Consider the following 25,031-nt stretch of genomic DNA (forward strand, 5'->3'; position numbering starts at 1 on the left):
AGAGATGACACAACAAACACTCAACCCTTTATTATAGAGCAACAACGTAACACAAGGATGAATTGGAACTAAGAAAAACCCTTAGAATATGCAAAGAGTAATGATTTTGCAAACAAATTTAGATCTAGCAAATACACCTCGAATGCAGAATTTTATTAATATGAGTGGCAAATCCTAACCGATCATATAGAAAACGCAACAGAAGTCAAACATAAATGTTACCAAGAAAATAGAAACTGCAAAATTGTCAAATTGTTGAATGGATTTCCCCCCCGATAGTCGAAGGTTTGAGGAGAAACCAAAGATTGATGAATGAAAACACTGACCAGACTTCCAAAAGTGCGAACGATGCTGGGACGTTGCTAATCAGGTTCCTGTTAAAACGACTGTTTATTGCCAGAGAGAAATTAACAGCAAACGACGATTGCGTTAGCGCAAATTCATTTGCAAAGGTTATCGAAATAGGTGACGCGTACTGGTAATCTGAGGAGACTTGTTGTCATCCAGAGTCCAGGTAACACCACTGATGAAGAACTCATAGATAGGGAAATAATAATAATAATAATAATAATAATAATAATAATAATAATAATATGGGAGAAATTGGAATCAAAGGAATGACTGGAAAAATACAACGAGCAATCATGAAAACAGATAAATATTAAGAAAACCCCTTGAATGTGGAAACTAACACACGGGAGCAACAAGTGCGTGTCAGATAAACTGTTGCAAAGGCAAAACATGAAACACTACATGGAACCAAGAAAACTGAAAACGCATATCTATAAGTTCTCTAACCCAACCCTACCTCCATTGCCACATTACTGCCCCCCCCCCCAAAAAAAAGAGCGAGACCAAATAACAAAGTAGAGTCAAGGAGGAAAGAAAGACCGATGAACTGACCAGAACTTAGCCGATTAAGTGCGAAGAGAACTGGGACCTTAGGAAAGCTTATTGCCACTTAAATCCCAGCAAAGATCAATAGCTGCTGCCAACAAGAAATCAATGACAAGCTGCTGTTGCGATAATGCAAATTTATTTGCAAATGATATCGAATGAGAATGAGAGTACTGGAAACTTAGGGAGAATTGTTGTTACTCAGCTTCCAGGGAACAGCACAGGCTGTTTTCAGGGAAAGATCCCTGAAGGCCTGTGCAAAAGCTCCTTGTGAGCCAATAAATAATAATAATAATAATAATAATAATAATAATAATAATAATAATAATAATAATAATAATAATAATAATAATGCATACTGGTTTAAGAAATTCACACCACTATCTGAAAGGATAATTCAGCAACTGAAAAGCTGTATCCACGAAGAACGTGTGCCAGAAAGATGATAAATGGTAGAACCACACTGGTGCAAAAGACGCAGAAAAAGAAACCATCCTCAGTAACTACAGACCTATTACTTGCTTACCTACTAATTTGGAAAATACTAACAGCACAACTGAGGGAGCAAGTTCATATTTCCCTTCATAATTGCGGACAATTTCCTGAGGAACAGAAGCCAAAAATGAAAAAGAGGAACATATGACCTATTATACATCGACGAAAGGATCCTGAAAAATGTAAAAAGTAGAAAAAGAATTTAACCATGGCATGGATCGAATACAAGAAAGCGTAGGACAGCATCCCGCTAGCATGAATAATAGAATGCCTGAATATATACAAATAACTATGCAAGATTATCAATATAATTGAAAAAGGCAATAAGAACATGGAAACTTGAACAAGCAGCTAATGGACAATACATAGATGAGATTAAAATACAAAAAAGGTATCGTTCAAGATGATTCCCTATCACCACTACTATTTATCATAGCCATGATTCCCTTCAACAATATACTAAGAAAATGCAAGTCGGATACATTAACTAATACAGATGAAAGAATGAACCACCTAATGTATATGGATGATCTGAAACTGTTTGCAAGAAGGAACTTGAGACGTTAATAAACACAACTGGATTATTCAGCCAGGATATCCGAATGAAATTTAGTATGGAAAAATGCGCATTGCTGATCACGAGAAGAGGAAAACAGAAAGAAACGGAACGCATGATACTACTCAACCCGAAAAAGACGAGTGCATTATGGGAAACAAAATAGCTACACATATTTGGGAGTTCTCGCAGATATAATAAACCCTGCGTATCGCTTTATTACAGGTCAATATTTTTTTTTAATTTTTAAGTCGCTATGAAACGCAGAGAAGTGAAATTTAGAACATTGGAAGAGCATGATAAGGTGGTTTATTTCCCTGAATTTTGTGGAATTTGAACAAATATTTTGAAAGTTAAGCTAATTTTTCTTTTTCTGATAATATTAAGAGTCTATCACTTTCATGAAAGTGTCTAAAAAGGTATATTGTCGGTAATAAAACAATATTCTATCTTCATATTTTTATTTATATGAAATAAAATACATATCCAATAACAGTATCATCCAAAAGAAAGAACAAATTTCAAATTATTTTTCTTAAGGAAATATTTTTTTATCAACATAACTCCCATGCTTCAAAATCATTTTGAATAACCTTTTGTTAACTGCACATTTAAGATGATGTGATACTATAGGAAACTTCGACAATCTTCATCCAAAGTTCATCCTTTGACGAAAATTCAACACCTTCTTCATAAACTTTCATCTGTATTATTAATCAGAGTTACTCAATTGGGTTTATACATGGAGAACAAGGTGGTTATGTCACCAAATTTTATCCACGAATGCCTAATGATTTAAGGTCGGATGTCGTAGCATTGGTTGAGTGGGATAGCGCATTGTCGTGCAAAAATAAAAAACAAAACAAAAACAATTTACGGTGACGCGCCAAAAATTAGCATAATTCTTTGATTCAGAAATGGTTAAAACAAACTCTTTCCCTCATCAATACATCCAAAAAGTTACTGAGTGGTTGGCAATCTTTGTTATTTTACCATTAATGATTATGTTTTCTTAATTTCTCATATTTTACAGATAATATCTTGAAAATTAATTATGGATAACTATAGCATTGAACAACGTACGCAAGTTGGGAAATTGTTTTACTAAAATCAAGGGCAAGTTCAGTAACTTTTTGAAGACCCTGTGTATATATATATATATATATATATATATATATATATATATATATATATATATATATATATATAAGTAAATTCTTAGTACAGCAAAATGGAATGAGAAATTTCAGAAGAAACATAATTTAATTTAAATCAAAAATCAAAAAGATCAAAGAAACAAAAAAAACGGGCAGGTGGAATTGTTAAAATTTCCTTAAGGCCTTATCGTCTGACACTCTAAGAGGAAACGTCAGAATGATAAATTAAAAACTAAGAATCGAATGAGGAAAGAGGGATATTGGTTTCAGTTGGAAAACCAGTGAGAAAAAAATATATATATATATATTTAATTCTCACTGTTCAGGTGGTTTTAAATCAGTAAATATTTCCAACTGATGTTTCAAAATCTATATATATAGCTATAAAAGTGAAATTGTCTGTCTGTGTGTGTATGTCTGTCTGCATAAATTTCCCTAGCAATCTACTTTGCGAATTTTCAGTCTACAAACTCGAGATTTGACATCAGGTGTATTTAGATTTGGGTTTTTTTTTAATCAGTTTCCGACTAGAAATGTGGTTGTCAAGGGGTCAATGTTCAACGATTTGATCTTTGAAAACTCTACCAAACTCCTCCGACAATTTTGGGTCTAAACAATTGAAATTTTAGATGTAGGTTACATGGACATAGATCAAACTCTGTAACGACATACCCCCCAAATGTTAGGGGCTCAAATGAGGGTCAAAATAAAAACAAATAAAACAATTGACCTCTGCGGTCTTTACAAAATTACTCACTTGTAGTCTGAATATTTAAAATGTTACATAAACTGTATTCAGACATGGGGAAAGCTTTTTGATTGAATTTAACCGAAGATTTGGCTGGCAAAGGGGCAAAGTTAACAAGATTTGACCTATTCAGCCAATCTGGGGTCTAAACATTTGAAATTTTACATAAAGGGTATTCAGACATGCAGCAAGCTTTTGAATCAGTTTTTGTGCGAAAATTTGGCTGCGAAGAAGTCAAAGTTAAAAAAGTTGCATTTTGTAAACTCTACCAAACTTTTCCGTCAATTTTGAGTCTAAACACTTTAAACTGTAGATAAAGGTTACCTGGACAAAAGTCAATGTTAAAGAAACTATAATAATAATAATAATAATAATAATAATAATAATAATAATAATAATAATAATAATAATAATAATAATAGAAGTTTAATAATAATAATATTAATAATAGAAGTTAAAGGAAATAAACGCTATAGAGTTGCACACCCACACAACACACACACGCACACACACACACAAACACACACACACAAACACACACACACATATATATGTGTGTGTGTGTGTGTTTGTGTGTGTGTGCGTGTGTGCGTGTGTGTGTGCAACTGTATAGCGTTTATTTCCTTTAACTTCTTTAATATCATATCGACAGAGTATGCAAACCAGATTTTTATAAGTTACCTCTCTCTCTCTAGCTATATATATATATATATATATATATATATATATATATATATTATGTGTGCGTGTATGTGTGTGCGTGTATGTGTGTGAATGAATGTGTGTGTACACGCACAAACACACACACATATGTATGTATATATATACATGCATACACACGCATATGTATATCAACTTGGTTCAGTATTCAATAGATTTCAATCGACGAAATTACAGATGAAAATTGATTTTAATACGTAGATCTAAGGAGAACCGTTCGCTTGCGAGTTGATTTGTTCTCGTGTGACGGCATCAGCTGTATACATATGTATTGGGCAACACGTCTTATCTCGAGATTACGACGACTTCAAGTTACTTTTTGTCGGTCGACTCTAAGCAGAAACGTTTGACCATCTGTCATCACAAAGTAACAATTTTGATCGAAGTGTTTAAATGTACATACCTAACGTTGATCTGTTTTTGACTTTTTTTATTTTTTTACTTTAGAACATTATTACGGCTGCATCAGCTTTCGTCTCATAGGATATGATATAGGTCTAATATAGTATATTGAGTATAACAACGTAACCCGAAGTTGTCTGGGATTAAGTACGTTGATTTACCGAGGAAATTCTAATTGTGTAACTACTATTTGACTAATATTTTTCAATATCTATATTTAATTTTTTTTTATTGCTTTGATAATTCATGTTACTGTTCTTGACTTCCGTGTTATTTTCACAACGGTGAAATTACCAATTGTTTTCGAGGGTGTCTCGTACCGGATTTGGAACAGAACACTTTCTTTAAGCCTACGGGCTATATTCTTCTGGCTACATCATTCAAGACAAAGTAGAAGTGTAATTGCTGATTATTTTTTTTAGTGTAGCAGATACTGGACCTTCAGGTTCAATAAGATTGACACTTCGAGTGGATTAATATGTTGCTCTGGATATCGACAATTCTAGCAATATGAAGCCGAAAAATACGCCTTTACAGATTCCTGATTCCTACACAAATATCACTGCGTTCAACAGTGCGCAGCTCCACCGGAAATGGGATAAGAATCATAAAATCATTTGAATGATATAAATAACCGAAATCTGTTTATTTATAAGTTCGATGTTTTGAATTCAGTTATTTACACAGTGTGTCTCAGTTGATTAATTTTTCTTTCAAGTATCTCGTTTATGTCTTACTAGAACTTACGTTGTGGCTAGGGTTCCGGCGGAGATGCCATTTTGAATGCAGTTTGAGTTGCCCTGTAATTTATGTCAATATTCAAAAGAGTATCATGAATTACAAAAAAAAAAAAAAAGAAAAGAAAAAAAGGCACTACTTAAACGGAACCGGTTTGATATTTCATAGTTTTTAGTAACATTCAACAATAAAGTAGAATGTGAATGAAAGTTGGAGAGTTTATTATTATTATTATTATTATTATTATTATTATTATTATTATTATTATTATTATTATTATTCGTTCACAAGGAGCTTTCAAACGCGTCATAAAGGATGTTCCCCGGAGTTGGGAGACTTGTTGTCTCCCAAGTTCTCCACTACTCTCCACCTCTTGATATCATTTGCAAATGAATTTGCATTATCACAACAGCCGCTTACCATTCTCGCTGGCAGCGGCCATTGGCTCCACTGGAATTTGAATGGCAATTAGCCACCCCATGTTTCCAATTCTCTTCACACTTGCCCACCAGAGGCCTGGCCAGTGCCTTCTTCTCGGTCTTTCCATCCTCCTTTACACTTCTCGTCCTCATTCTTTTTATTGTGGGGGGTGATTCGGTTGTGGGAGGGGATGGGGGAGCTTATGGATATGCATCTTCAATGTTCTCGGTTCCATGTAAAGCTTCTTCATATTTTGCCTCTGCAGTAGCTTGTGTAGCCCGTGAATGTGGTTTATGTGTATTAGTCTCCGCACTCAAGGGTTTTGCGTAATATTTCAGCTGTGTTCGTTATTCTTATTCGTTGTATCTCTCCAGCCATTCCGTTGCTTCCAATTTCTCCCATTCTTTTTTCAAAGTTTGTCGGATTTATTATTATTATTATTATTATTATTATTATTATTATTATTATTATTATTATTATTATTATTATTATTCAGTGTATTATGTTTTAAAAAGATAAAATGATAAACAGTGACCTAAAATCTTATAACTACTTAAATTCCACAGCGGCATCTTTCATATATAATGTATTGCTGCTGGGCATTCTGTTGAAGTTCAATGCGAATGGAAACCCCGCGATATTATCGCAGCCCTCTTGTTTAAATTGCAAAATTATTTATCTCAGTAATCTGCTTAATATAGTTTCAGAATATATCTTGTTATTACGGTTTATTCCCAATATCCCTATAGGAATCATACTACCATTGTGTGGACGCCCGGATCGAATCCCGTATGATATCATAAAACTGTCTTTAGACAGGACAGACGCTACCCTTGGATCCAAGCCAGAAGACGAAGAAGGTATATTTTAATTTCACCTACGGCTCGAAAGCGACATCATTTTTTAATTTTTAATTAATTAATTTATTTTTACATTGCGTCTTCGGTGATCGGTAGATCCTATTTATTAAAAAGGAGGGGAGAAAGGTATACTATACTACGGACATTTAATTATTATATAGATAAGCTAATTAAGTTTTCGTTGCTGTTATCACCTTCTATCCCTATTTAAAATAAATAGGATCTCCCGATAGAATAATTTATAATCTGGAAACCATGACACCCCTACGAACATTAAAGGTGTGATAGTATTAATACGCAGATTCAGTAAGTAACACAGATATGTGAGGGAGATGAGAGGATTTAATGTATAGAGAGTGAAACTTTTTGCCATTTCTTTTGAGACTACGCAGTTTAGAGAAGCACTTATTTACTTATTTTATTATTATTTTTTTTTTACTCATGTTCACACCTTACAAAGCATATCACCACTTGGACGTAAGGGATACTACTTGGGACCATGTCTAGGGAAGATTAACAAGATATTTGTTTAAATTACATTTACACTTCTGCATATCAGTAAAAAACAGAGAAGCAGGAAGACGGAAAGGAATTCCAAAGTCTAGCGGCTTGAGAGAAGAAAGTATCAGAATCGAAAGCTTCCTGGCATTTAGGGACATCAACAGTGAAGGGCTGAAATCTTATTGCTATGCGGGTTTGTCGGGGATGTGTGCATAGAGGGGGTACACGTGAAACGATGTAATCAGAACACATTCCATTAAAATATTTGTAAAACTTACACAACGATACAATATTGCGGCGATATGACAGAGGCTGGAGCCTAGTTGATAAAGTGGGCCCCCTTGGATTGACAACTCCTTTTTTTAACTTCATCTGGGAGGGAGGGACTAGTGGTAAATGCACCAGCCCAGATGTAGCAACAAATACTCCATACATGAGCGAATGGTGGCCCTGAAAAGGTACAGGACACTCTCAGGTGTGAGTAGTCTTCTAGCTCGATAGAGGGAACCCACCTTCCTCGCAGCAGCCGTTGCAATGCCCTCTATGTATTTGTTCAAGTTCCAGTAAGCGAGGATAACATGTTCGAATAGTTTATCGAAACGCGCATTAAGAATTGTTGTAAGTCGTGAGTGTGAAAAATCTGTTTATGAAGTATTTTGTGAGGGAGCGTCACTTATTTATTCTTTCAATGTAGTGTAACATGTTGAAATTTACAAGAGTGACATAATGAAATAATAAAAGGAATCCTAAATGTAATTATATCGATTGAGTAAATAATTCGCTGTTGTGAGTGGTAGGTATAAATGAATTGAGAGTAAATGTATTTGCTACATTTATTTGTATAATAACATATTTGAGAGATGCAGTTTGTTAGGATTAAATGCAATAATTTGTTAATGGGGATAAAATTTAGTTCATCAGAAGGCGACATAGAAAGTGCTGTTAATAGTAAATGAAAAAGTCGTTTAAGATATGTTCTGCTATATAGCTGTTGGAAATATAGATGCAGACGAAAAATCGAGATGATTATCTATAATATAAATCTCACCTGCGTGTTTAAATGTAAGTATGTATGTATATATGTATGTATGTATACCTAAAACTTTCGATAAAGGTAGTGGATTTTCACGAGATTGGCATTGTTTAAAGCACGACCCTTCGGACGACAAATATCGAAAAATTGGCTAAAAAACGTTTTTTTTTTTTACACTCAACTGGGTTCTTATCTACAAGGAGAGGACGCTTTTTTCGTCGATTTTTCGAAAGTCATCCCTTCTTTTCCATTGACTAACCTTAATTTAAACTTAATGCCTTTCCGGTGTGGCGATGGGCGCAATAGCAAAGACGTCACTTTTTTCATGTTCTTTTCCTACTTCGCCGTATGGGTTCGAGCTTGCCTGCCTACTACCACTTTTTTTTTTTTTGCTCAACATACACCCCCAAACACTCGGGCACCGCCGGGCACCCAGGCTAGTTATTTATATATCAATAGATATTCTCCATATGTTACGATTTAAGGTGGTGAACAACATCAGATTCACTGATGGATCACCATTTATCAAGACTAAATAAATCATGATAATAACCGTTTAAGAAACTAAGAAAGCAACACTCCTCTATGCGTGTTGAACGAAGGAGGGAATTTAAATAAATTGACAAACAGTGACCAGTCGCAGGTATAGCCCTGTCAAATGTACATGATGACGTTAGGTCGGTACAGAAAGTTGTCGATGATCTTCTACATAGAGAGCGTGGTATTCTTAGATTGTATAGACCCAACTCATCATTGCTTAACTTCGGTGATCTCACGAGGACCGGTGTGTTAATCCGATAAAATGATTATGTGAAAGATTAATAAACAGTTAAATGTTGATGAATATTATGAGAGGTTTTGATGATAATGTAACAATCAGGCGGACACACTTTTTTTTATTGGTCAGTTAACAGTGATCCATTTATTCGTTTACACGAAAGAGTTGCAGGTAGTATCAGTAACAGCAGTGCTTAAGAAGGGGCTATTTAACTGGAAAGTACATATAAAAACATAAGTAAAAAAGTCTTACGCAGACTACTTGGGAAGCCATATCTGATCTCATATTAAAAGTCAGTGTTAATTTCAAAACAAAAGATATACTAAAAAAATAAATAAATAATAAATAAATAAATAAATAAATAAATGAACGACAAACGTCGTGGTTTATAGACAGACAATATGACTCAATTAATTAACCCTCTTCGAGACATTTTTTTTAAATGATTTGAATCATAAGATAATAAATATCGTCTTCTGACACCCTCGTCCTTAAATGTCTTCTGTTTTCTTCTGTACGTCCTTCTTTCCACCCCTTTCTCCCTCTCAATGAATTCATACCACCTCTTTATCTCTGTGTTTCCCTTTCTCCTCTTATCACTCTCCCTAATCCTTCCCCAAGACTACCTATTACCCCCTTCTTTAACTGAAATTTGATTTTTGTAATTAAATTTAAAGCTATAAGAACATTAACCTTGATTCACGCCAGTCATGGCATAGTATATTTTGTCTAATTTAAAAGTAAAAATGGTCTTGTACTCTTTTTGATTTTTGTAATTTTCTAGTCTGATAAGATCTATTATGATCGAAACGGTGTGCACATCGTAGCAAGATGTAACTGTATTTACATGAAAAATAATAAACTATCTCTCTCTCTCTCTCTCTCTCTCTATATATATATATATATATATATATATATATATGTATACTTATTTATTGTTAAATAAACATGTTTACATCCCGCTGCTACAAACAGCCATTTGTTTCAATCAAACAACAGATATCATCAGGCAGCGACTTGACTATTCAAATGTTCAATGAATAATTATTCATTGAACATTTGAATAGTCAAGTCGCTGCCTGATCATATCTGTTGTAAACATGTTTATTTAACAATAAATAAGTATTATTAGCTCTTTTTATTGAGCACTATCTAAAAACCTCGTTGAATTCATTAGTTTATTACTTTTGAATAACAAAAACCCGAGTATATATATATATATATATATATATATATATATATATATATATATATATATCGCAGGCTCCTTCAGACTTTGGCAGACTATAGATACGTAGAGGTGCCTGCCCGCGAAATTTGTTGTGGCTGGAGGTGCGAAAATCTCCAACTACATCTTTCTTGAGACGACATTGTTAAATACCAGTGGCAAATGAAGTATATGTACAAGAAGACTGGAAATAAATGCCGAAATATACGGAGAGAACATACAGCGTCTAGAATTTCCAAATAGTCACCCATTTGGTATGCACCAGGCTCAACGTTGCTTAACTTCGGTTATACGATTCTAAATTACAAAGAAACATTTTATACGTAGAGACACAAGTGTTTCAGGCTTGTGCAATGATTAGTGCAAGAAATAACGATTCTCACTAGTCGAAAGATTCGAATCCTGTCACAAAACCACCCTTGACTCGATTTACAAAGTCCGTTACCCCTAGGCTACAAAGGGAAATTTTTCTGTTTTTCATAAAGCACAACGTTATTAAGACGATCTATATTGATGGACTTTCAGGAAATCGCGATCTCGCACAAGGCCAAGCCGCTCGAATTTTTATTTCCCTGAGAGATTTCAACTTTATAAAATTATTATTAAAATAGCAAAATGATTATAAATTATAAATAAGTCTTTTTTATACCTACAGGCACTAGTGTTTCAGGCTTCCGCAATCATCAGTGCTGGAGTTTGGGATTATCACTATTCTAAGAAGATCTTTATTGTAATATTCCGGGATATAAACTGAGCCACTCTTATATACAGACACAATCGCACACACACACACACACACACACACACACACACACACACACACATATATATATATATATATATATATATATATATATATATATATATATATATATAAATGTAATTCTTGGTTCGTTCAAAGTCTATGGAACCATATTTCTACATTACCAATTTAATTGAAATTTTCAGAAAATCTATTTTTAAAGTCAAGGAATGTTTGCATGTTATTAAAATAATTTAACATTGCGAATTATAAAGATATTAAACTATAAATTAAAATATTTTTCGTAACTGCGAGATTATGCGGCCTTTCATTTCCGGTAGAAATGAGCCTTTCACTTATTGAGATAAGTATTATTTGTATTAATTTTTATGATACTCATGCAGAGAGTGATCCGTGTTGAAATAATAACGTGAATATTTAAAAAGCCATTCTTAACATGGGTAGGGGAGGGTGTTTTGTACCTATTCTGTACTTTAACCTTACAATTGAATAAAAAAAACATATCGTAAAACTTTAATTAACCGTGGAAATACGATTTAAAAAAAAACGCGGATCACTCTCTGCATTTTTTCCTTTTATTATTCTTAAAGAGTAAAACTTTTCTTATTCATGAAAAGAGTTAAGCCCACGTAAATAAATAAATAAATGTTTGTACATGTGACAAATTATCAATAAATTGTTTAGTTACGTTTAAAAAAATTATTTATGAAAAGAGTTTACGTAAATAATGTTTGTAAAAGTGCGAAACTGCCGTAGTTGTACAACCATCACTCACATGCGTAATTTCTATACTTATAGGTTTTTGTAAATTTTTTTCACTGGATTATTATTGATTGGACACTAATTAAACAGATTATTAAAAAAAATTAAAAAAAGAAATCATTATTTCGACAATTTGAAAGTGGTGCTCACTTTTTAGTTACAACGTTCTGATAAATCAGTCACCCATTTTGTAACCAATAAAAACGCGGTATATCAAAACCATAGAAGCCTCTACCGCATTTGTAAGTCAGAAATATATTTGTTTCTCAAAGAAAAAAAAATAGATTGAACATGGCTTTTTTATTGGTTTTATGAAAATAAAGTTTCGAATTTTTAAATTTTTTTTGTTTTTTTACTTATTTAGTTAAAAGTCAGTTTGTGGGTGTATTTCTTTTTTTTTTAATAATTTGTTTTTATGAAAGGTGAGTTTGTTGGTGTTTCTTTAGAATAATTTATCTGTTTTATGAAAGGTGAGTTTTTTGGGTTTTTTTTTCAAAACTTTTTTTTTAAGTATTATTAATTTCACTCACATGCTGGAGAAATGTTGGTGCTAATGCAAAGAGTGATCCGCACTATTTTTTAAATCGTATTTCAACGTTTAATTAAAGTTTTATGATATGTTTTTTTATTCAATTGTAAGGTTAAAGTACAGAATAGGTACAAAACGCCCTCCCCTCCCCATGTTAAGAATGGCTTTTAAAATAATAACGTTATTATTTCAACACGGATCACTCTCTGCATGAGTACCGAAATGTTTAATAATTTGGCATTTTTTTAAATTAGGTCCACCTCCACAATTTTCCTTTAAACGACGAAATTTATAAATTTCTCAGTATGCTGAATACGGAAATCGCATTGAAATTTTGCGGAAATAAGTAGTTATCAAGATATAAAATGTTATATTATGCATTGTATTCTTTAGCGGGCATCTTTTACGCGCGTACGCGCCATATACAAATGCACGCGCGTATAAAAGATGGCCACCAAAGATTACAATGCATGATACCACTTTTTATATCCTGATAACTACTTATTTCTGCAAAATTTCAATGTGATTTTCGTATTCAGCATAGTCGAAAACCATTACAAGTCGTCATTTAAAAGAAAATTGAGGAGGTGGACCTAATCTAAAAATTTACCAATAATTTTCCATCCCGTACGCCTCCCGATACATTGCTTCGTCAACATGCGACCATTTTGTATCTCCCGAAGACACTTCCGTATTTAGAAAAATAAAATGGGTGACCGATTTACCAGAACGTGGTAACTAAAAAGTGAGTACCCCTTTCAAATGTTGAAATGATATTTTTTTTTCAATTTTTTTTTCATAATCTGGTTAGTGTTCAATCAATAATAATCCAGTGAAAAAATTTCAAAACACCTATCAGTATAGAAATTCGCATGGGGGTGATGGTTGTATTACTTCGCCAGGTAAGTAAATAAATAAAAAATGTTACGTGTGCATGCGTTAGCCTTGACTGGGGGGGACTAAGGGAACGACCATTAAATAATTCTGCGGGTCGCCATGGAACTCAATGCCCAAGGAGTACCAAAATAGTTTTCATGATATGAAGAATTTTTTTTTCGAAAAGTGGGTGATCACTTTTCCATGTAAATTTAACTTAAAATGAACACCCACCTGAGGAAGGGACATTTATTTTCGTGTTTATTGGCTTAAAGGTTTTTTGACAAGGCAGTTTGGTACGCGAGTTCATATTTAACAGTTTTCGTTTATGCTTACGCGTAGCATAAACAAAGGCTACGTCTCTGAAATGGAAAATAGGCCCAGAGTTCAGGGGTTATATTTCCATTAAAAAAAAATCAAACAAAAAACTTTTAAGAAAAATAAATAAAAAAACATAGCATCCATTTTTTTCTATCGAATTCATTTGCTGTTTTTATTGAAAACTATTTTCCCCCGGATTTTTGATATAATTTTCCATTAAGGGCCCTGCGTCTCACGTTCGTATATAACAATTTTTTTTTGTAGATTTCGGTGTGCTAAAAACGAATCTGCAAACCGTTTCCGTCGCAAAAAATAGTTTTATGATATGAAGAAATTACTTTTTCGAAAAGTGGGCCATCACTTTTTCATGTAAATTTAACTTAAAATGAGTACCCACTTTCTAGCCACCTAAAAGAGGGGGGATTTTTTCCCATGTTTATTGGCTAAACAGCTTTTGTTTATGCTCACGCATAGCGTAAATGAAGGCTACGGCTGTGAAATGGAAAATAGTCCCAGAGTTCAGGGGTTATTACCAAGCAAAAAAAATAAAACAAAAAACTTTTTAGCCAAGAAACACACTTACCTTACCTTTGCTTTCATTTATTTGTTTTTGGACAACTTTTCCAAATCTGTGTATAGTACCCCCCATCAACCAAATATTAATTACTAACTCAAATTTTTGTATACAGAAAACAACAAAAAAAAAACATTTAGCGTTTCAACATTTTTGCTACGTTCGGCTTCATCCACTGATTGTTGGTCGAGTTCAAACCATGAATGATTGACAGAAACTCCCGCGGATCCAGATCAAATTCTGCGAGAGTACCATTTTTTTTTTCATTTTCACCTTCTTTTTCTTGGATTGCTGTACTAAGAATATAAACACGCATTTTTCTCTTTTTATTAAATTTTTCCATTACACCAAATTGAGCCACTGCAACGCGTAGCAGGGTACAGCTAGTGTATATATATATATATATATATATATATATATATATATATATATATATATATATATATATATATATATATATATATAGTTATATGTATATATATATGTATATTATCATTTGAAAAAGTTGTCGCTCATTAATAGTTAATATAAAACACCAATTGGTTTAATAATTAAAAAAAATGAAACAAATAAATGAAATGTAGTTATGAATACAAAAATACATGAATAAGATGAGAAAGTAAAAATAGATAAACATGATTTAGTATCAACAGATGCTCAATATTATTGAGTTTAGCTGGCTACGTTATTAGAGGTTTAATTTATTTTGAAGCTTTTATTCAGTAAAAACAATACTTATTGTTTACTTTTTCCCTTAAAATTTATTTAACAATGTTGAAGTGAAAAAAAATAGTTAACGAGAGATTTTTTAACATGCGGCATATCTCGCCCCCCCCAAAAAAAAGTTACGCTTTTTATTTATTAGTTAATTACAATTTTTTCCTCTTATTAAACCGATATTTGTGGAGTAATAAAAAATAATAAAAAACAAAACAAAACAAAACAAAAATTTTTTAAACAGGGAGAGATTGGATTCTTCTTCGTTATTTTTTGTTTTTTTAATTCTGTTACTTTTTTTCTCATACCAAAGAGAAGTAACAAGTGAAACAGAGAGAATGGAAGAATGAAAGGGAGATAATTCGAGGGATTTTATTGAAAACAGACGAGTGCCGTACATTTGTGTTTATTGGGACAAGAAATAAGACTGAAATTAAACAAAGAAAAGTGAATTTATTGGAGGCCTGGAAAATCATGGATTACAATAGAAAAATGAGAGTATGAAAAGTAATATGGTTAAGCTTACACCCGGTCAATATGCAAGCCTCCTAGACCTTTTTATCTCAACTTCCCCTGAGCTATGTTCATGTTCCGTTCATTCTCCTCTAGGATCCTCTGACCACTCCGTCGTATCAGTTAAGATAAAAACGAAATGTAAGAAGTCCCCAGACGTACCCCACCACCGTACTGTATACCGATACTCTATGGCTGATTGGGATAGCTTCCGTACATTCATATCTGATTTACCTCTGCACTCCATGTTTAAAAAGGAAGTGTCTTCTATAGAATCAGATCTGACCGAATGGTTAATGTAGGCATAGACCAATTCATACCATCTAAAAAATTCCAACAAAAACCTAACAGCCAGCCATGGTTCTCCCCAGAGTGTGCTGCTGCTATCGCGCACAGAAATCACTTTTTCCATAGCTACCAACGTAATAGATGCACTGAGACTAAAGCTGCTTTCAGGACTGCGAGCAACCACTGTAAAAGAGTAATAAAAAATGCAAGAGAGCTATATGCCCAGTCTGTTAAATCCAAGGTAGCTGATCAGCGGCTTGGTTCCCACCAGTTTTGGCAGTGTGCGTTCTATCGCAACCATTATCAATGGACCAGAGGTCATCTCGTCAGCGTCAGACAAGGCCAAACTATTTGCAAAGAACTTTGCAGCTAATTCTACCCTGTGCGACGAAGGTCATCAACTTCCCATATTTCCTCCTATAACACAGAACAAGCTAGGTAACATACAAATATCCGTGTATGAGGTCGCCAAGCTAATCAAGAACCTAGATTCCAGTAAAGCAACTGGCCCTGATGGCATCCCAATTATAGTGTTAAAAAAGCTTCAACCATAACTTGCTCCCATACTTACGAAACTATTTAAGCGCTGCCTTAAGGAGAAGTGCTTTCCAACTCCCTGGAAGACCTCATCAGTTTGCCCTGTATTTAAGAATTCAGGTGATAAGTCATCTCCCTCTCAGTACAGGCCAATAAGTCTCCTGTGTGTTTTGAGTAAGTTGCTGGAATCCATATTAAATAGAGAAATAGTCAACCACCTCAGCAGGAATAACCTTCTTAGTGACACACAATATGGTTTCCGCTCTGCAAGATCTACCGCAGATGTGCTGACGGTTATATCCCACAGGATTAGTGAATCTCTTGACAAAGGCTTCCTTTCTAGGGCAATTGCTCTTAACATATCAAAGGCCTTTGACAAGGTATGGCATAAGGGTTTACTTCACAAGATTTCCAGCTACGGTATAACTGGAAATGTTTTCTCAATCATTAAATTATTTCTCTCCGATAGACTCATAAGAATAGTGGTTGATGGGCAAAAATCGGAGGCCTGCAATATAAATGCTGGAGTCCCTCAGGGGTCAATCCTAGGCCCAACTCTCTTCCTGATCTACATCAATGACCTCCCTAAACACATACTTAAATCATTCGTTGACATCTATGCTGATTACACGACCATCTACGGCAACACATCAAAGGCTGTAAATGACAAAGTTCTCTCTGATTCTCTCTCCTCTGATCTCGAGCGCGTGGTTCAGTGGGGCAAGATGTGGCTGGTTACCTTTAATGCATCCAAAACCAAACTCCTATCCTTACATCATCAACGCTCTGATCCCCATCTGGCATCAATTGTGATGGATGGCTCTCGTCTGGGTGAGGCCCCGTGTTTTGATAAGCTTCTGGGTTTGACCTTTACTCCTGATCTAAAATGGAACACGTACATCAAGTCTGTTGCCAAGGTCGCTGGAAAGATGGTGGGATCCTTCTACCGCTCCAGAAGATATCTCACTACTGATACAATTCTCTATCTATATAAAAGCCAAGTACGTCCAAGGATGGAATACTGTTGCCATATCTGGGCAGGAGCTGCTAAAAACAGCCTATCCTGCCTTGACGGAGTACAAAATAGACTTCGTGGCTTAGTGGGGGATGCCCTTTTCTCTACCCTGCAACTTCTCTCCCACAGAAGAGACATTGCGAGCTTATCCTTGTTTTATCGTTATTTCCATGGCAGATGCTCGTCTGAACTCCAATCTCTGGTCCCCCCTCACCAATCTTTCACGAAAAACACCCGTCTAGCTGAATCCACTGTGAAAAATTTCCCCCACTCTATATCTGTGCCTAAATCAAAACGCGGATTCCATGAACAAAGCTTCTTTCTTAGAACTGCACGCCTGTGGAACTCTGTTCCGTCTTCCTGCTTCCCACCGGACTACAACTTGGGTGTTTTCAAGTCCAACGTTAACAAATTCCTAATGAACCGCCCCCTTAAGTAAACACTTCATCAAATCTCCACACTAACGTAATGTACTTGAAATAACCCTTATCCCTGAGTGGCTTCCGGGCCTTGATAAGTGGTGATCACTGTGTAAAAAAAAAGCTTAAACATGGAAGAGTAAAGGACTATTTGTTAAAACTGGAAAAGAAAAGTACAAGATGTTATAGGAAAAAATATAATAAATTTTATAACTTAAAATATTGGTGCATTATTTTTTTTTTAATTCACTTTTACATTATATAATGAATTCTTAATGTTGCAATATTTAATAATTTATTATATTTTTTTATCTTGCCCTTTTTCTTCTCCAGTTTTAACGACTAGTCCTTTACTTTTACATGTTAAAGCTTAACTTTTCATGCTCACATCTTTCTATTATAATATATATATATATATATATATATATATATATATATATATATACACACGCACATATATATATATATATATATATTATATATAGTAAAATATACTTCACTTATAGATGAGAATATATATATATATATATGTGTGTGTGTGTGTATATATACATACATATATATATGCATACATATATTTACTTCCAGAGGAAGTCTTGAAATAAAGACAAAACGTTTATGAACACATAATACGGTTTGCTCCTTTTCATTTTTCTCTCTATATATGTGTGTATATATATATATATATATATATATATATATTGCGTACGTGTGTGTATTTACGTATATATATATATTTAAATATTTATATTTTATACAAATAAAAACACAGTTATATTGGCAAGCAGTCTTCGTTAATAGTTAGACTTACGCAGTCCTACCCTCACGTCCCCCCCCCAGAGTTAGTTAAGTCTGTATCCAAACAGGAACGCGATGGGGCGTTTGCGGGGTAGATAAGTTAACAAGACAAGAATTGCTCTCTTTATCTTTAAACACGAGAAGGTCAGAAGAGTGCGAAATTACTTTTCAAAGAAAAATGTCATTTGCTACGCGTTTGAAAATCATGGCTTATATTTCAGCTTTAGTTTTTCACGGATCGCCTTACACAAACTGGGCTTTTGTATATATATATATATATATATATATATATATATATATATATATATATAGAGAGAGAGAGAGAGAGAGAGAGAGAGGGAGAGAGAGAGAGACAGAGACAGAGACAGAGAGATAGGGGGAGAGAGAGAAGGAAAAAATGAGGAAATAATTAGTATTTTCATAGAACTTCTGGCAAACAAAGATTTAAAAGAATACAAACTACGCCGGGACGGTGTTTTTTAATATTTAATATTGACTGGAACGATAAAATTTTTGCCCTAGAAAAGACGACATGATTCCACTCCCGTTTGATGAAAACTGATTTTCTACTTTCGTTTGCTGACCATCTACTTGTTGGACAGTTGTGTACAAATCCCAAAGGCGGTATGAGTCTTCTACCATGCTTGGAAGACAATGCTTTACGAGGTAGATCGGAGATGCGCCAATGTACAGCTCATGCCATATACCGATCCAAATTGAGCAACAGGACCATTGCTAGCACACTCAAAATAAAAATCTGGACGGTTCGATGCTTGAAGGGTTATGTATACAAATTTTCCGGCCACGGTTATGGTCTTTGGTGTGGTTTCAAGCGAGAGACACATCATGCTACCTCACATTTTCGAAGCCGGTCCACAAATCCAAAAAGACCCAGGCTTGTCTTCAGAAGGAGTGCTACGGCTTTGTACCCTTCTCTCACTGGCCCCCTCATTCCCCGCTGGATTATTTCGTTAAGGCATACGTCGAGAACATCACCAACATGACCTCCCACAACACCAAAGCCAGCCTGATCGCCATCATCTGTCATGTATTTGCCGAGCTCCCGCCGGAACGTATGAAAAAAGCATGCTCCCAGTTCCGGACCCGTATCAAGCCGGTTTTAGGATGAAGGCGGCTTGCGGCTACTTTGAATATATGTCAGCTCCTCTCGATAATCAATTTACCTGAATTGATGTATTCTAATCAAACTTTGAAAATAAAGCTATAGTTTTGTTTTCGAGTTCACTGTTTCACACTGTATATAGAACTGCATTTATCAACCGTGATAGCTCGTTTAAATACGGAAAATTATGTTTACAGACTATTTTTTTCTTTTATTTAATTACGAGATTTTTTATTCTAACGCGTTTAAACTTCATGGTTTAACTCTTCATAATAAAATTTATCCGACATTCTAGGAAGACGTTCTATTCAACCCCCACCATCTCCACCCCACATTGCATATCGTTTAAAAAGTGTAATCTCCATTACGTTACCAATAGATTTTCAGTTTTATCTTAAAACTACAGGGAGACACGACGTTGGCCGGGATCGAATCATGATCAACGAATATTTAACACTCCTATATTTTTATTGTCATCGAAATCCGCGAAATCGCCCGGTAGGAAGCTTCACATGTCTCCATGCAGTAACTTAGTCCAAAATATATGTAACATTGCACTCTAGAGAATCTACTGTTACTTTTATAAAAGTATTTTATATAAACTTCTTTCCAGTTAACGAAAAAACTAAAACAAAAACATTAAATTTAAGTTCGGGGTTTAGACCTCATGCACAAAGAAAAAGAAAGAAAAATAATCACGTACATTTTCCAGTCTTATAAAATTCTTTGCAGTTAATGAAAATCTATTAAGAAATTTACGTGCGGAATTTGAACCTACAGATCACGTCACGCAACAAAAAAACAAAACAAAGTAAACACACTATTAACTTACTCACAGTAGAATTTTCACGGCCCGTTGTTCTATCATTGATCCTAATTTACGATATGCAAAAATGGCTTTACCGATGATAGATAAATTAAAATAACAGTTTCGATTGTCGGTAATTATCGGGGGCCTTCTGAGACAATACTTTACTAAGACCACTCCTAAAGTTCTGTCAATTTTAAAGAAAATCTGTTCAGCCATTTTGGAGTCTATAAGGAACGAACTTACACACACAGACAAAGTTGCGTTTATATAATTGTGGAGATTCACGTAGTTGAGTTGGAAGGTTCAGCAGATTATCATATGCATGTTTCATTGAATAGCAGTTGTTCCCCCCCCCCACTTACGATCCCTTTTTTCCCCCATTTGGCGAACCAATGTTCGAACGTTCTGTTCGAGGTTAAAAAGAAATGTTATATAGTTGCGATGGTTTTCGACTTCTAAGAGTCGTCTTCGGCCGAGTGATAAATTAAAAAAAAATGTGTTGTGTTAATTTATTGAAAATGTACATTTAAATCTTTTAAAATCGTTAAAAGCACGGGCGTCTCTTTCCTCTCATATTAGACCTGATTGAAATCGAATTCAGTATTTTCATTTTAAATTCACGACAAATTTATTATTCGACAGTGAATACATATTTTTAAAGGTACTTTCTTAATACATGGATTTTTAATAAATGGTCCATATTATCAGGGGGGGGATAAAAGGTTGTTTTGCAACATAATGCTTAATAGGGAGTCATAAGTTTTGCTATTTAGTATATAGACTGAAAAAGTAAAATGAAGACAAGGATAAAAAGAAAAAAATTAGTTCACGTTGTCGTAGGCTCAAGTGAAGAAGGATAAATGCACAATCCTAATGACTTAGTTTCTATTCTGATCTATGCTTACCTGAAATATAAGACCCTTTATTGCTTCTGTTGTCTTCCCGAAAAACTAAGCTGTATTTGGATTCAGAACCGCCGGTACCAATGTCATTTTTATCTGTACCCTCTCTCTCTCTCTCTCTCTCTCTCTCTCTATATATATATATATATATATATATATATATATATATATATATATATACAGTAGCGTACACAAATTAAGGAACCGTCGATCATTATTTTGAATGACTTCAAACTTTATCTATGAAAATGGAAAAAAACAATTTTTTGGTGAATTTTCCATTGTTTAATGATGGTAATTAAATAAAAAAAATCTTTTTTTTTGATTTTTGATTTTGAATATATATATTAGGGTTTTTTTTTATATATCGAAATAAACTTAATTAAATTACAGGCGTCCAAAATTTAAGGACCGCGGAAAATTAATACAAACTTCAGACATTTTAATAACAACTTAACCAAATGTCGACTCCGAATACTTGAAAAAGGCTATCTATACAAGAAAAATAGCTTATTTGTAACCATTATGATGAAAAATATACTCCATAGGGGGGATTGCTAAAATACTAAAAAGGTCTAAAAGCGTTGTTTTTGGAGTTATTGAAAATAGAAAAAAAAGGTTTACCATTCACTGAAAAGAAAAAAAAAATCGGGCCGACCCCGAATAACAACTAAGAGAGAGGATAGAAAAATCACTCTAAATCATCTCGTTCTGATCGTTTTAAAACTGAGGCTTCGACAGCCCGGGATTTTACATCCTAAACCGGACAAAAAATTATCCGACAAACGATCTAACGAAGATTAAACGAAGTTGGATTATTTACAAGAAGTCCATGCTCACCGCCTTTAATTTTTATTACAAAAGAAAGGCCAGATTGTTATTCGCTGAGAAAAATTTGTTTTGAGAAAAAAGAATGGGAAAAGCGTTCGTGACAACAACAACTATGGAACTTTTATTAATATTTTTTGATTTTGATATAAAAAAAAATATACAGAAAATCGAAAAATTAAAATAAGACTCATAAAGCAAAGTGGCTCTGTTGCATCTAATAAAATTTGCTTGAATGAAAAAATGCTGCCTAAATATACCAATTTAAAATATATATATATATATATATATATATATATCTTTCTCTCACTCTTTCTATCTCTCTCTCTCTCTCTCTCTCTCTCTCTCTGTATATATATATATTTATATATATATATATATATATATACATATACATATATATATATATATATATATATATATATATATATACACATTCAGATGCGAAATAAGGAAAAATATTTTGGCTTCGAATCTATGCGGTTGACATAATTTCTTTTTTGTTATATATAAACCTTAAAGAATGTTTTTATCGATTTTTCTCGATCAAATATAAGCACGGAAAACAAGAAAAGAAAGCTGATATGCAAACCAACCTTAATAGGGAGCTTGTCATTCAAAAAAAAAAAAGGTTATATTATTATTTGACTGTAAAAAATATGAATGTAAAGAAAAACTAAATGCGTAAAACGATTCTTATAAGGTATTTTCATTTCATCAGCCTTCCAAGGATTTTTTTTTTAGTCGTTGAAACCTTTTAAAATCAATGCTATTTTGTATGTTATAAAATTATCTATCTGAGATGGGCGGGAACAACTGCTTATGAATAAAAAGTGTTTTTTGAGAAAAATATAGTATTTTTTTCCGTTGTACATGCTTTATCCATTTTATTATATCTATAAATGTGAGAATGTGTTTGCGTGTGAGGACGCTACTTAACCTATGTACTTTACGAATTTTTGGTTTACATAGCATATATTTAAATAAACCTTACCCACCACAAATAGTTATGGGTAAAGATTACCTGAAAGTTCTTCGTCCAAACTCCTCGGCTTAACGTTCACGGGGAACATGAGTGAGAATAGATACATTGAAGTCATTGCTAAGGTTGCTGCGAAAAAGTGGGCTCTCTCTACCGTGCTAGAAATTTACTTACGCCTGAAATTATCCTGTACCTCTACACAGCCACCATTCTCCCATGTACGGAGTTCTGCTGTCACATTTGGGCTGGCGCATCTGCTATTCGTCTCCGCACTTGGACAGGGTTCAAAAGAGAGTCGTTAACCTGATAGGTCCTGAAATGTCATCTAAGCATCAGCTCCTGTTCTATCGACGAAATGTTGCATCCCGTTCCCATTTTTACAAGTATTTTTAATGGTGGATGATCTGACGAACTACAAACCCTTGTACCTCCTCAACGAAAATACCCCCGACAAACCTGAGAAGCAGCGAAGTCCCACCCCTACACAGTAGAGACCCCTAGATGTAAGAAAGCCTTCTACTCTAATAGGGTTTTCCACAGAACTGTAGGATATTGGAATTCTTTTCCGGGTTCCTGCCTCCCCAACTGTACTGACATGCAGAAGTTCAAGTGTAATATGAACAGACATCTTGCTGGTAAACTCCCTACATAGTACCCCTGCAACTTAGGTCCCTGATATTAGCCCCCTACATCAAAGTGGCAATGTGCATTGTTTGGGGTGAAAATTTAAATTAAAAAAACTGTATATAGAGTATTCAGAGATGTGGAAAACTTTTAAATCGATTTTATCCAGAAAAAAGGGTCACTAGTACTTGCTACAGGTGTTTGGATGTATACCAGAAGTTCACAAAAAAAATCATCAGGGACAGGTGTCTTTTGCTCGGAAAATAAAATGTTGGATATCTATCTATCTATCTATCTATCTATCTATCTATCTATCTATCTATCTATGTAAGGACTATCCACTTATCTAGTGTTTCCTTTTCAGATTAAATATGTTTTTAACTCTTTTTCAAAGTGTTTTTAACATGTTGTATTAACTACTTGTTCTTATATGTATATATGTATAATATATATATATATATTATATATGTATATATACGAGCAAAGAGTAAATAAAACATGTTAAAAAACACTTTGAAAAAGAGTTAAAAACATATTTAATCTGAAAAGGAAAGACTAGATAAGTGGATAGTCCTTAATCCGCGGAGTTTCGAAGAAATACTTTCCTTCTCATCAGAGGGTAGGACTTAGCATAATGCGGGATCGGATTTTGCATGCAAAAGTATTTGATGAAACAACAAGTAAGTCAAAGATCTTACTTGAAAACAAACAAGTGAAGCAGAGGGAATATGGTGAAGAAAAAGGTGATTACACATTAACGGATAGTCTGGTGGAAGATAAATAATCCAGTAACGGTAAAATCCAAGTATATAATTTCAAGTATATAATTTCAAGAAAGTTGATTTAATATATATATATATATATATATATATATATATATATATATATATATATATGCACTTAAACTAGGACACACATACGTTTTCGCTCATATGAAATCGACACGCACACATATAATTCGTTTTTATATCTTTTTAAGTGTAATCTCAATTTTTTTTTCATTTCTAATCTGAAATTTTTCAAAGTCAGCGTTGTTATATTAGATTTAGATTTGTATAATATAAAGTTTTCTTCTCTTGTGACAAGAAGCATTTACCTTCGAAATTCTATGGCCTA

Source organism: Euprymna scolopes, chromosome 40, assembly GCF_053919585.1.
Source record: "Euprymna scolopes isolate OS-2025 chromosome 40, ASM5391958v1, whole genome shotgun sequence".
NCBI classification, from domain to species: domain Eukaryota; kingdom Metazoa; phylum Mollusca; class Cephalopoda; order Sepiida; family Sepiolidae; genus Euprymna; species Euprymna scolopes.